The 14185-nt window shown below is 44.0% G+C and overlaps 2 pseudogenes; both read left to right on the top strand.

Annotated features, from left to right (window-relative positions):
* Positions 1-3355, top strand: part of LOC144790819 (transmembrane and coiled-coil domain-containing protein 6-like) — a 36109-nt pseudogene extending 32754 nt beyond the window's left edge.
* Positions 3356-4854: 1499 nt separating this feature from the next.
* On the top strand, positions 4855-5181 carry LOC144792881 (peptidyl-prolyl cis-trans isomerase FKBP1A-like; annotated as a pseudogene).
* Positions 5182-14185: the final 9004 nt, after the last annotated feature.

Raw genomic sequence — 14185 nt, 5'->3', positions numbered from 1 at the left:
CATGTCAACAAGAAATCTCTCCCTGCAGTCTTGCCTCGCTTAGACAAAAACTTTAAGGATTCTTTTTTTCTCGTTTTGTGCTGTGTTTGCGAATCCTTTGCAATATTCAAGGAAGTCTTTAACACGCTTAGTCCGTCAAGGTGTCTTTTTTCAGTATTGTCCACGTATTTGCACCTGCTTCTCCAGCCTCATCTTTATTGCAGAGGTGGGTGGGTTTGCAAGTGAATCCAGCAAGATCTTCAAGCTGCAAAATTAAACTGACTTGTATTAAAACAAAAGCGGGTGCCAACAACCCGCCTGTAGGTGAATCTGTCACGAGATCACTGCCCACCCGCGCAAAGGCTACCAGGGTGGAGCACAGAAAGAGCGACTCAGGGTTACACGGAAAACACATTGCAGAACATGTTACTTCAGTAGGAGACAGGTTAAGTCGTTTCTTCCACGAGTGGACGAAGATAACCATACAACAATGTACACTCTACATCATACAGTTCAGATACTGCATAGAGAGTAAGACGCTATTGACCGCTCCTTTCTTTTTGGAGTTTTGAAATTGTGTGACAGCTACATTTGTGCATTCTCTCTAGACAACCACAACATAGGGCACTCAACTGCATCTGTACAGCTGAAGGGCACCGGATTCTTCAAGGTGAACAAAAAACACCTGGAGGGCAAGAAGGCGACCAAGAAGACAGCCGCCAAGACCAATAATCCAGCGGCCAAGAAAGCTGCCCCCGCTGCCAAGAAGCCCAAAAAGGCTCCTGCGGGGTTCAAGAAGAGCCCGAAGAAGATCAAGAAGCCAGCGGCAGCAAAGAGCCCCAAGAAGTCCAAGGCTTGGCTTTTGAGATTTGCACAAGTGCCACCATTGCCTATGTGACGTTTGTTTTTCTGGTCAACAAGAAGGCGTTGATCACTGGCCGCTACGATGCGGCCAAGAACAAGATCAGCAAAGGATCTGCAACTTACATTAATGACTATAATACAGTTATTTTATAAAAGGTGGCATGGAAACATGGAATAATTTTTTAAATCATCATGGAAAAGGGGAGGAGCCAGGTGGATTGGAAAAGACTGGCCCAGGGTCAGAGCCACATCCAACAAAACCAGCTAGCCGGACTGGAGGGAGAGCGCGCCTCATTAGAGAACACCACAAAAAACTCTGAACAAACAACCAGGCCTCTAGATCATTGAAGGTGAACAAAAAAAGAGCTGGAGGCCAAGAAGGCGGCCAATTATACAGCCGCCAAGACCAAGAATCCAGCGGCCCAAAAAGTTGCCCCCGCCCAGAAGCCCAAACAGGGTCCCGGGCGGGGGAACGGGACACACGTCGACGGCTGACATCCAGTTGGAAGAAGGTTGTTTACATGAAATTTCTCAGTCTGATGACCCCTCTGTATCTAAGGCGTGTATACCAGCAACTTCCTATCTCCTGACCTACCTTTCAGGACACAGCGTTGCACTCATAGAGCTGTGCCTGTACACGTTGGGTAACCTAGCAAGATTGAGTGAAGGTGTGAGGCGGACGCTTCTAGCACAAGGAGTACTTCCTGCACTTTTGCTCTCTATCCAGTCTCCTGACGGGGCGGTGTTAGAAGCTGTGGGCTACACCTTGTCGCAGCTTCTCCAGGCCAAGGAAGCATCTTAGAAGATTGTACCGTTCTGGACTCTGGCCTCCTCCAGCATGTTCTGCGCTTGATCCAGCCTAACCTGGAGCTGGGATTGGGAGCCGACGGCGATGCCGATGCCGTTGATTCCGACGCCGTCGACGGCGATGCCGACAACGGCGATTCTGTGCAATTTACAAACGCAATATCACTTAATGCACAAAAGCAATACTAATGTGGGATTGGGAGCAGCCGTAGAGTTTGCCTGGTGTCTTCATTATATCATTTGCAGCATAGTGAACAATGCCCTGGTCCTCTCCCAAGATGCTGTCCAGACTCTGGTCAAACTGCTGGTGGATACAGCCTCCTATGTCTCCGGATATACTGTTCAAGGACTGGAGTTGTTGTTGTGTCCTGCACTGCGGTGTCTTGGAAATATGGTGGCAGAGGATTAAGCGGGCCAGGGGCAAATCCAGGACGGGCAGCTATTGGGCGCCATCTTTATCTTCATGAAGATCTTCCTACAGCAGCATCCTTTCATGGTTTCAGAGTTCCTGTGGCTCCTCAACAACCTGGCGGTGGATGACCCCGTGTTATAAAGACATTAAAAGCCGCAGACAACACTTTAAAAGCCCAGCTAAAAGAAACATTTACTAGCCCAGGAAACCCATGGAATAGTCAAGTTACAAAGACTATATTATCGCTAGAGATCGATAACTCATTACTAACCTCAGCTACTATTCCATACACAGTCTGGAAAAAGGTTATCGATAGCAGGTCAAACAAATTTCCCACCGGATGGACTTCCAGGCTTTAAAAACATCAACAGTCCTGCTCCCCCTGAACAACTCATACCTCCCCAGGGCACCTCAATCTTACCTCCTGGAAAACTTAAATGCAGTGGCTCGAAAGAATATAATGTTCATTCGTCTCCTAGGTCTGCGTTAAACTGCCTTTCGCCGATGGGCTCCAACAAGTGAGGAGGGGGCATGCAGACTGTGCAATTACTAGATTAAATCATGACTGCATCTCCTGTGCTGCTGTCCTGCCCTGGACGCCCCAGAAGACTTTTTTTTAAAACCCTTATATTTAAAATGGGGCATCAGGTTGTGTTGGGAAGCATCGGCCATGTGCTTCACTTCCTCAGACACTCAAGTACTTGCAAGGACTGGAAAATTCGTGAGACTCTTGGACAACCTTTTTTTACCCTCTTTGGCCCCCGTGCTTCCAGTTCTCCCCCCCCCAAAAAACGTATCACAGACTTTTTCTGTCTTCTTACTTAACATTCTTATATTAATCTATTTTATTTTAAGTCCTGCACTGTTTTCTCGCTTATACGGGCACCTACAAGCTTGACTTTATATGTACAGGACTTCAAATCTTGATTGTTTTTTTCAGTCTTTGCTTTTTTAAATTGTGCTAATGTTGATATTTTATAGCTATGGTTTTAATTAACTGCGCTATTCCAATAAAAACCTGAAAACCTGACCCCGTGTTCTGCTCAGCCATACTGCACTGTAACCTGCTCCCCACTCTCCTTCAGCTCCTGTCAGTTTCCAAGGCAGTCAATCTTATAGTTATCAGTTTTGTGCAACATGGCGGAGAAGGGTCCTGCATGCTGCCAGCAGCTCAGACACCGGCATGTGCTGCCTGCCCAGATCACAGCCTTGCCGCTGCTAGACCTGGATGTTGCTGGTCAGAGCCTGGAGTTCCTCCATCTGCTTTTCAGGCACTGTTCAGAGGCGTTTTGAGACTTTGTGAGCCAATCTGGACTGCAGGCCCTTGAACAATATCAAGACAAAGAAGAGCTCCAATAAAAAATTAGCGTTATTGTTGGACAGTGTGTGGCTAATTAGAACAATGAAGCACTGCACATCAAAAGCGTTCTAAACATGAAGGCACTTTACTCAGCAAGAAGAAGCAGAATTCATCTCAGCATCAATTAATGTTCCTTTATGTCTCACCTTAATGTACAGCCCATTGGGTAGAACATTTCATTTTTGTAATAAAATATTTGGAACAAAAAAAAAGAAAAAAAAGTTGCCAATGTTGGCGTTGGTGTGCGAGATGTTGGGCACGCGGAAGGTGACGGTGCGGCAGGTGCAGGTACTGTTTGGTCATCTGAATTTTGCATGACGAGTGGTGCACGTTGGGCGTACGTTCTGCCGGCGGCTGGGCTTAGCTTTGTCAGGTTGGTCTTTGCCTCGCCATCACCTCCGATTGTCAGTGGACTAGAAGGAGGACTTGCGTATGTGGCGGGCATGCTTGGACCGTTTCAACGGTGTGCCCAGAGGACTGGACATGGAACCTGACGATGTATTCGGACGTGGTGGGAGTCGGTGGTTTCGGATTGTATTGGGCGGGCCGGTGGTGTGCGGACGACACACACAGACGGCACACAGTGGACAGTCACAAAGGAAGGAACCCCTTCCCATTAGCCATTTGACACACACCAACGGCGATCCCGGATACGTCAAGGTGAACAAGAAACAGCTAGTGGGCAAGAAGGCGGCCAAAAAGACAGCCACCAAGACCAATCAACCGTCGGCCAAGAAAGCTGTCCCCGCCAAGTAGCCAAAAAAGGCTCACGCAGGGGTCAAGAGGAAGGCGCTGATCACCAGCGGCTACAATGCCGTCCAGTCGACAGCGATCCCGTCGACACACACGGAGGGCAATCCCGTCAACCTGTCTTAGTTTTTTTGGCAAGTGGAATGGAACGGGAACGAACAGTAACTCTTGTTTAATGCTAAACTTAAAAATAGAATAAATAAAAAACATGTGTATATTTCAAAATTCTTGAAGAGAGCGACATTATCTTAAAAATCCAACAGATAGCCAAACGGTGAATGGTATCTCAGATACAAGTTGTAAGTGCTGCAACATCTGATGACTGCTGCAAAATCTGATCCCTGCTACAAAATCTGATCCCTGCTACAAAATCTGATCCCTGCTACAAAATCTGATCACTGGGTATGCGTGTCAGATATGTTTTAAATTATTTAATCTGACAACGGCACAGTAACACCTTCTAAGGCTAAACGCAATCAGCCATCCTTGCAATAAATAACGACGAACGCGAACGACATGGGAAAGATCACCTCGGCTATGAAAAAAAGCTGCCTTGGGCATGGCCGAAGCAGCTAAACTTATCCCAAGGTCTATCAAGAGACCGAGGGGGACTAAAATGGACATAAAAAAGCGGCTATTGGACCTTGCTCAGTCGGCCCGGTTTCTCCGTTCTGAGAGCATCATGGGAGTGCAAGTGGACACTATTTGCCCTGGGGACGGACAGACCTTTCCGAAGACGGGGCAGACCGCGATAGTGCATAACGAGGATCGGCTTCAAGATGGAAAGAAGTTTGATTCATCCCGCCACAGAAAGAAAGCGTTCAAGTTCAGGGTCGGCCAACAGGAGGTCATCCGCGGCTGGGACGAAGGAGTGGCTCAGATGAGTGTTGGTCAGATGGCTAGATTGACATGAACTCCAGGCTATGTTTATGGGCGCGCTAGACATCCAGAGATCTTTCCTCATAAATCCACACTGATTTTCGAGGTGTAACTCCTCGGACTTAAATAAAAGCAGTCTTCACTCCATCTCGCTTACATTGAGGTGTACCCAAACGAAGCAGCCTAGAGCAAATTTTCAGAGTGTTTTCATGTTCTTATTCGTAAAATGCAAGTCACAGCGTGTCCGATCTCATCTTGAAGGTGGTGACCGCCTCGGCCGAGAGGAAGGCAAATTTAAAACAAATGCTGCCATTACATGTGCGCTTGACGCAGCTGATACATCAGGCAGGTCCATTAATACAAGTGTATTTCTACGCAGGCATGAGTGGCTACGCATCTCTGGTTTTAAGAACGAGGTGCAGTCCACCAGCCTTACTCTAATACTGAAACAAGAGTAGATATTCATGACTCCTGATCGTAAAGTATTATTAAAGAGACATTTACACAGGCATCACCATGACAAAGCACATCAAAAATATTATGGCCTCGGTAAATTACCTTTCGCGCACAACTTATAAGGCCGACCGGTCCCAGCGTATCCGATCTCTGAAGGGCACCGGATTCTTCAAGGTGAACAAAAAACACCTTGAGGGCAAGAAGGCGGCCAAGAAAACAGCCGCCAAGACCAAGAATCCAGTCGCCAAGGAAGCTGCCCCCGCCGCCAAGAAGCGGAACATCTGACAGGGATCTTAAAAGAAAATGCTGACAGACAGTACAATAAAACATTTTAATATTTACCCGGAAAGAGGTACGATAAGTGTCCAAGAATATAGAGGAAGCCACTGTTGCAGAAAACCATAAACACTCAAGGTGCAAATAAAAGAAATTTAAAAAAATAACATTCCATACAGATTGAGTACTTTTGCCCAGCGGATCCTTCAAACGGAAGGGGAACATCTGACAGGTTGCCCGACAAGAGTCACCAACCGATCAGCCTAGATAACTCAGAATTAACCTGAAAACAAACAATATCAACAGAGTGTTCAACTCAAACTGCATAATTTCACACTGGGGTGAAGGTGCTCTATTTTTTCTCTACCTCCACAAAAAAAAGATAGCATACTTTTACGGGCAAAAGAGAGGTGTACGGCGATTCCGTCGACAGGGACCCGTCGAGACACATCAGCGGCAATTCCGTTGATGGCAAGTTTAGTGAATGTAACATCACCTGGTATTTAAGTCTGACAAATTGTTCTTCATACTTTAAGTTAATTACTTTGAGAAACGTGAAATTTAAACCCTCATTAAAGTAGGGTATTAGAGATTTTACTTTTTGGTGATCTCTCTCTTTACTTCCCCGAAAGAGCAGGGGGTTATGTGACAACTAATATACCTAAAAGCAAAACAAATGAATGATGTCACTGGAGAACAAGTGAGTCAAGGAGTGTAATGAAGTTGGTGGAGCTTCTAAAGAAACCTTTTAAATAACGATAATGGTATGAATCGCGGCTTACTTCAAGCCTTGTGCGTGCGTTTGATCTGTTATAAGAAACACACACTGTTAGAAGAAATAAGCAATGTTACAGGTAAAAGCAATAATTAATCCCAAAAAAAAGACATGGAGAAAAAGGAATGTTGTAGGGTGGGAGGAGTTAAAGGGTTTCTGAAGTTTTATATTTTAGATGCTACTGTGTGTCATGGGGTCGCTATGCATTCTGCTGAGGCTGAGGAGGGTTTCCTCTTAAATACCTTTCAACAGTCACAGCGGTCTGTTCAAATTCTCATCATGATTACAGGGGTTATCAAACATGCTAAAGAAGTATCGAAAGACCTAGTACGCACTAGGATATTAAACCCTAGAATCGAGAAAGAAATATAGGCCTGCACCCACAGATTCAGTCTACAATAAAGGTGAACTACCATTAAAATGACTAGTTGTGTCAAATGCTAGAAAAAGGGGCACTCTCTCAAACTTCTGGTGAGTCACCCCAAAATGACAAGTAATTCAAAGAAATTGATGCATCAGGTAAAAGGATAGCTGTATGGTGCCATTTACAAACTCAATATCCCTTAATGTACAAAAACAATACTAATGTTAGGCTGTTATGGACAGGTCAGTACTTGTGAGGAGGGTGGGTTAAGTGTTCAATGATTTTGTTCACTGGGAGTGAGATCCTGTCGACGGCGATTGAAACGATGCGGCCAAGAACAAGGTCAGCAAAGGATCTTCAAATTACATTAATGACTATAATACAGTTATTTTAAAAAGGTGGCATGGAAACAGGGAATCATTTTTGTAATGATCATGGAAAAGGGAAGGAGCCAGGTAGATTGGAAAAGACTGGCCCAGGGTCAGAGCCACATCCGACAAAACCAGATAGCCTGAGTGGATGGAGAGCGAGCCTCATTAGAGAACACCACAAAAAACTCAGAACAAACAGGGAGGAACCAGGCCTCTTGATCATTCTAGGTGAACCAAAAAAGAGCTGGAGGCCAAGAAGGCGGCCAAGAAGACAGCCGCCAAGACCAAGAATCCAGCAGCCAAAAATGCTGCCCCCCCCAAGAGTTCCAAAAAGGCTCCCAGGGTGGGGGAACGGGACACACCTCGACGGCGATCCCGTCGACAGTGATCACGTTGACACACACCGATGTCGAGCCGTCTTAGTGACCATGACAAGACGGGAGAGAACGGTAACTCTTGATGCCCTCCAAGGCAGAAGAAGAAGGAGGTGAACAAGAAACAGCTGGAAGCCAAGAAGGCGGCCAAGGATCCAGCCGCCAAAATAGCTGCCCCCCCCGCCCAGAAGCCCAAGAAGGGTCCCGGGCGGGGGAACGGAACACACCTCGACGGCGATCCCGTCGACAGTGATCCCGTTGACACACACCGATGTCGAGCCGTCTTAGTGACCCTGACAAGACGGGAGAGAACAGTAACTCTTGAAGCCTTCCAAGGCAGAAGAAGAAGGAGGTAAACAAGAAACAGCTGGAGGCCAAGAAGGCGGCCAAGAATCCAGCCGCCAAAATAGCTGCCCCCCGCCCAGAAGCCCAAGAAGGGTCCCGGGCGGGGGAACGGGACACACCTCGACGGCGATCCCGTCGACAGTGATCCCGTTGACACACACCGATGTCAAACAGTCTTCAATTCGAAATAGAATTGGCAAACAATGCCCAAAAGGGCCTGTAATTTGAATTTCAACTAGTAAAATGATTGGCAAACACAGCCCGAAAGGCAGCAGGTGCTCATATTACCCACTGCCTGGACGGGGTAGTAGTTACCAAAAAGGCTCAATAAAGGGCCTGTACTTTGATTTTCAATTAGAAATAGAAGAATAATTGGCAAACAATGCCCAAAAGGGCCTGTACTTTGAATTACAATTAGAAGAATAATTGGCCGTTCACAAACTCAATATCCCTTAATGTACAAAACCAATACTAATGTTAGGCTGTTATGGTCAGGTCAGTACTTGTGAGGAGGGTGGGCAAGGTTGTCATGAATTTTTGGGCACTGGTTGTGAGAAGCTGCACGTGTCACATTCTCAATGAATACTTTAACTGATATTTTACAGTGCTTATGCAATCAGTCAGGACTCGCCCTTGAAGATAGCTACCCATCAAGCTTGTGGTTGTCAAAGGCTGCCATCCGACTCTGTTCGGAAACGAGGAGAAGGGAATCTCCATGGCCAAGTGGGATCAGGGAGATCCTCGCAGGATCGTGGAGAAGATAGCAGATGCTACCAACGTTAACAAAGATCCCGTTCTTCAATTTGAACGGACACATTTGGCAAAAAATAACAGACATTGCATTTTATCTGTTTTATTAATACCGGTATGGCCACCAATAAGAGACGAAAGAAATTCTCGAATTTGTTTTTTTTTGCAGATCCAGCACCAATGACAACTTTACATGCTGGAAACTAACACCTCAGCCTTTTTTCTCAAGGTCTGTAATGTGGAATGCTTTATGGAGCGTTTAGACAGGTCCCTGTGGGTTTCTCTTAAACGTTTTGTCGAGTAACTCCAGCAAGACGACCCAATAGATTGAGGTGATTCTCTTGCAGGGTAGGCAGGTCTCCCATCAAATCATAAGCGCCACAGTTGACGGAACTACCCTTGAAATGCATGGCTATGCGCATTGGGTAATGGCTAGAAGGACATCCTCGTTGCGTCTTCTAGCCTTAAAAACAGAGGGTCACGCTACAAAATACCTTTAACATTATAGAACAAACACCCATCTATAAACAAAAAAGAGAAAAAAGGAAGAACAGTTTCACTGACTATTTTGGGCACTGGTAGTGAGATCCCGTCGACGGCGATATATATATATATATATATATATATATATATATATATCATCCATACTTCCTCGGCTGAGAGGAAGGCAAATTTACAACAAATGCTTACATTAAATGTGTGCTACACGCAGCTGATACATCAGCCAGGTCAACGGCAATTGAGTCGACGCACACCCAAAAAGGCTCCCGCAGGGGTTAAGAAGGCGGCGCTGATCGCCAGCGGCTACGATGCGGCCAAGAACAAGGTCAGCAAAGGAGCCCAAGCACAGCTGTTCAAGAATATAGTGGAAGCCACTGTTGCAGAAAACCATAGACACAATGCTGAAAATACAAGAAATAAAAACAGTTGATACAGATTGAGTACTTTTGCCCAGCGGATCCTTCCAGCGGAAGCAGAACATCCAACAAGGGTGGATTATGGATCCATTTGTTGAAACCCATCACATGAAGGAGGAAAATGGAAACTGGTATGCCATTCTATGGTTCCAGTGACTGGTGCATAATTCAGAGATTCTGCTTAAGAAAATCTGGTGTGTGATTGACACTGTTCTAAATCTGCAAAAGCATTTTTAAAAGGTGAGTTGCTAATTTGTGAGGGGATCTTTGTTGTGCACTTTAACATAATAAGAAAAATGTGTTCTAATGTGGAAGCAGGAGTTTATGTTGGGAGCTCCATTGAAGACAATTCAGCTCCAGAGATCTGTATTTACTGGTAATGGTCCTGTTAACTGAGTGTTCTAAACTCCACCAGCTGCCAAGAGCAATCCATTCTATTGTTTAAAATCACAGTTAGCTCAACATTGAAGCCAAGGTGAAGAGGTGCGCAGTAGCAATGGCAAAGCCTCCAAGATTTGTACAGTTTTGTGAAAAGCCTCAACAAATATCTTTCAATTTATTAGGACACGTTTCCATTGATGAATGGGTAAATAAATCTGCTGGAGTTAAAATGGAGAAGCCTGGAATCCGTCACCAAAACTTTGCTGCACATGAACTGGATATACTTGGAGAGCAGAGGGCTGAAACCAACACTAGAACAGGCACAAAGTGGGCAACTGAAATATTCAGAGACTGGTTGGTAGAAAATGGGTATGTGCCGGAATTTGAGATGCAACCACTGCCTGAACTCTGTAGCCTTCCGAGACATTTTTATGCAGAGGTAAGAAATGCTAAGTGTGAATGTTACAGTAATAAAAGCCTTATATCAGCAAGGGCTGGACTAAATAGACAAATGAAAAAAATTCTCTTAGCAGAGCTGTTAATACCATGCATGATGCTGTATTCGCACCTGCTACCAATGTGTTAGTAGCTATTTTAAAAAAAGAACATTGAGAAGGCAAAGATATCAGTATAAGAAAAAATGTTATATCACCGCAGGAATGGTCATTGATAAAACACTGTGCAATCTTGAATGCTTTAACCTTCCAAGTAGATGAAAACAACGAAAATGATGCTACCTTAACTTTTAACAAACAAATAAAAAATCACAAAGAAGTAGATGAGAAATGAAGATACCAATACGGAGGTCGCATCTATGCCCAGGCAGGCAATGATATGTGTCCCATATTTATGATGCTTCAACTCTTACATTCTTCTTACTGGTACTACTTTCAGGTCTTACAACTATGTGCCGGTCAGGCTTCTGCCAACTTCATTGCCTGTTGGAAAGCCCTTTAGAGACATACGAATGGTTAGATTTGTTCGCGGCTGACGGGAGGCTTGAAAATAAAAAAAAAAGCTTAAACAGGGAGTATCCCTGGCAGCCAAAAAAAAGGCGCTGATCACCAGCGGCTACCATGCGGACAAGAAGAAGAGCCGTGTACGGCCTCCCTCAAGAGCCTGGGCAGCAAAGGCGCACTAGCGCAGCTGAAGGGCAACGGTGTATCCGTATACTTCAAGGTGAACAAGAAAGAACTCGAGTACAAGAAAGCAGTGAAGATGTCAGAAGGCTGCCAAGAGTCCGGCGATCCAGTCAACAGCAATCCGGTCAATCCGTCTTACTTTAATTGCCAAGACGAACGGGAACGAACAGTAACCCTTGATTAATGACAAAGTTCAAAATAGAATAAATTATAAACAAAACAAAAATTTGGACATGAAACATCAGAATGAAAATCTTAGCTCATTACTTAAAAAAAGTAACCTTCAATAACGGTAAAGATATGGATGAGGAAGATGCGGACAAGAAGAAGAGCCGCGTACAGCCTCCCTCAAGAGCCTGTGCAGCAAAGGCGCCCTAGCGCAGCTGAAGGGCACCGGTGTATCCGTATACTTCAAGGTGAACAAGAAAGAACTCGAGGACAAGAAAGCAGTGAAGACGACAGAAGGTTGCCAATCATTTTTAGTGCTTACATAATTTTACAGTAAATTTGTACAAGATTACTCTTCAAAAGTTCATGTGCTGAGATCTTTATTAAAGAAAGATGTGAAATTTATACGTAAAAAAAGCCTGAGGAGGAAGAAAATTAGGGAGGATGATGAAGAGATGGAGGAAGACACACGTGGAGGATGGGACTTAAGTCTAGGAACGCCACAGTTCTTTTACATGGTCAATTATGACATTTTTAGCTGCGGTAGGTATACTGAATACTGTCTACCATGAAGCAAACTCGTAGCATCTACGATTGCCTCAGCATGTTTTCGTGTGCGCACGCAACGGGAAGGACGGATCCGATGCTCAAATTCATTCCTCTGCATGTAGGACAGTTGGGCTGCGCGTGAACTTAGGCCACTGTTGTCCGACAAGGGCGATTCATGGAAGACGGTGGAGGAGACGGGCGGATTGGAAGAGACTGGACATGAGCCACAGCTTCTTGTGGCACATCTGACGAAACAAGATAGGCAGGTGCGGCAGACTGGTCTAAAACCTTTATTACAATTGAAGATTATCAAAGGAAGATTTCAAATCTGCCTTCCAATGGGCCTACTCTCTTAAGTACGCTTACATCTTTAATGACAAGGGTAACTCGTCATGGAGTGCCCATTCATTTCAATGGAAATTACATTGAAAATGGAGTTCATGTCATAGCAGCCAAGTGGTTAAATGAGGAAGCGTGCAGCATCAGACAATACCACAACAATCTCTGAACAAACAGGGAGGAACCAGGAGGGGTTTACTGGCAAGATCAACATAAATGGTCTATGAGATGGATGTCAAGGAGACAGTTATTCGTTAAATGAAAAAGTTCAAAGTAGAATAAATTAAAATAATAAATATCTAATTATACATTTTTTGTTTGCTTTCTAGAAAAGATCACATTTAAATTTGCTTTAGTGTAGCACCTCTGATTGAAATATGTAAACATTAATGGTTTGAGTTAAATGTACGTTGTTTTTCAAAGATCGGTTATAATGAACGTTTAAATTGTGAAGAAAAGTTATAGCCTGTCTTTTTTAAAATACTTGAACATAATGACTATCTTAAAAATCCAACAGATAGCCAAACGTGAATGATGTAGCGTTCTAGCCAGTTGTCCCTGATCCCGTTGACACACACCGATGTCAAACAGTCTTGGTTACCATGCCAAGCCGGGAAAGAACAGTAACACTTGATGCCCTCGACGTCATAAGAAGGTGAACAAAAAAGAGCTGGAAGACAAGAAGGCAGCCAATTAGACAGGCGCCAAGAGCAAGAATCAAGCGGCCAAAATAGTTGCCCCCTGCCCAGAAGCCCAAAAAGGGTCCCAGGCGAGGGAACGGGTCACATGTCGACAGCTCAAAGCTTTTCTCAGTTAATAAAAATAATTGATCCAGCCAGGACATATGTAAAAGTAAATCATATTACAAGTTTAAAAGTAAACATTAAAGTACTCTCATACCAGATTATCCGCAACCAGAGCTACCTGGCGATCACATCGACTACCATCGGCGGTGATCCTGTCGACAGCGATCCCGTCGACACACATCGACGGCAATCACGTCAACATCAATTATGTAAAGAGGTAACCCGTAGACACTAGCAAATATTTCTGCACTATAAGCATACAAACATCATGAAGCTTTTACAACGAGATTGAGTCTTATGAGCTTTGCTTTGAATCCTTCTGGTCATAGTCGAACTATACAGAAATTTTCACAACTGAATGGACATTGCGGATCTAATTTACAACTCCTTTCAAAATTGGAATTTATTACTTTAGATACTTCAATTGTAGGATTCCCGGAATTGTCGAATTATAATGATAGACGTATTAGTATATTGGCTTGTGTTAATGTAAAATCGATGAACCACACCTCAATAGCTTTCAATGAATTCTTGTTTGATGTGCGTGGTGACCAACAATGATTTAACAGAATAGGGCTGCTATTGATTACTTGCTATTGAAACATGATCATGGCTGTTCATATTTTGATGAGAACGTTGAACAGTAACTCTTGTTTAATAATAAAGTTCAACATAGAATAAATTATAACCATATATATCTAATTCTAAAATACTTTTATGCTTTCTAGAAAAGATCAGTTCATTTACCATAGCTATGGACATGTGTATTATATTGCTTTAATTTTTCACAACTCTAAATCCATCCAGTCTCATATTACATAAATTGTCATCTAAAATTCAAAAAAAGGCATACGAAAGGGTGGTGGGACTTGCTTTTTAGGTGGTTAGCTGATTAGTGAATAATAGATGGAATATACGACCTAAATGTTAAACTTGTGAAAATGTCTGATTGTGGCTGTTGAGTCATGTATCAATGTGCAAAGTGGGTGAATGCCATGGACATTATCAGGGTCAGCATCTATTCTTTGAATGTTAAACTATTGATTCTCATCGGCCCTCCTGCCTACCACACCAACACCTATGATTGTTTAATTTTCTTAATCATTGTGGAGAGGTGTTGC

Source organism: Lissotriton helveticus, chromosome 11 (genome assembly GCF_964261635.1).
Source record: "Lissotriton helveticus chromosome 11, aLisHel1.1, whole genome shotgun sequence".
Lineage (NCBI taxonomy): Eukaryota > Metazoa > Chordata > Amphibia > Caudata > Salamandridae > Lissotriton > Lissotriton helveticus.
The sequence above is the reverse complement of the archived record's forward strand: the minus strand, read 5'-3'. Positions and strand labels throughout refer to the sequence as shown.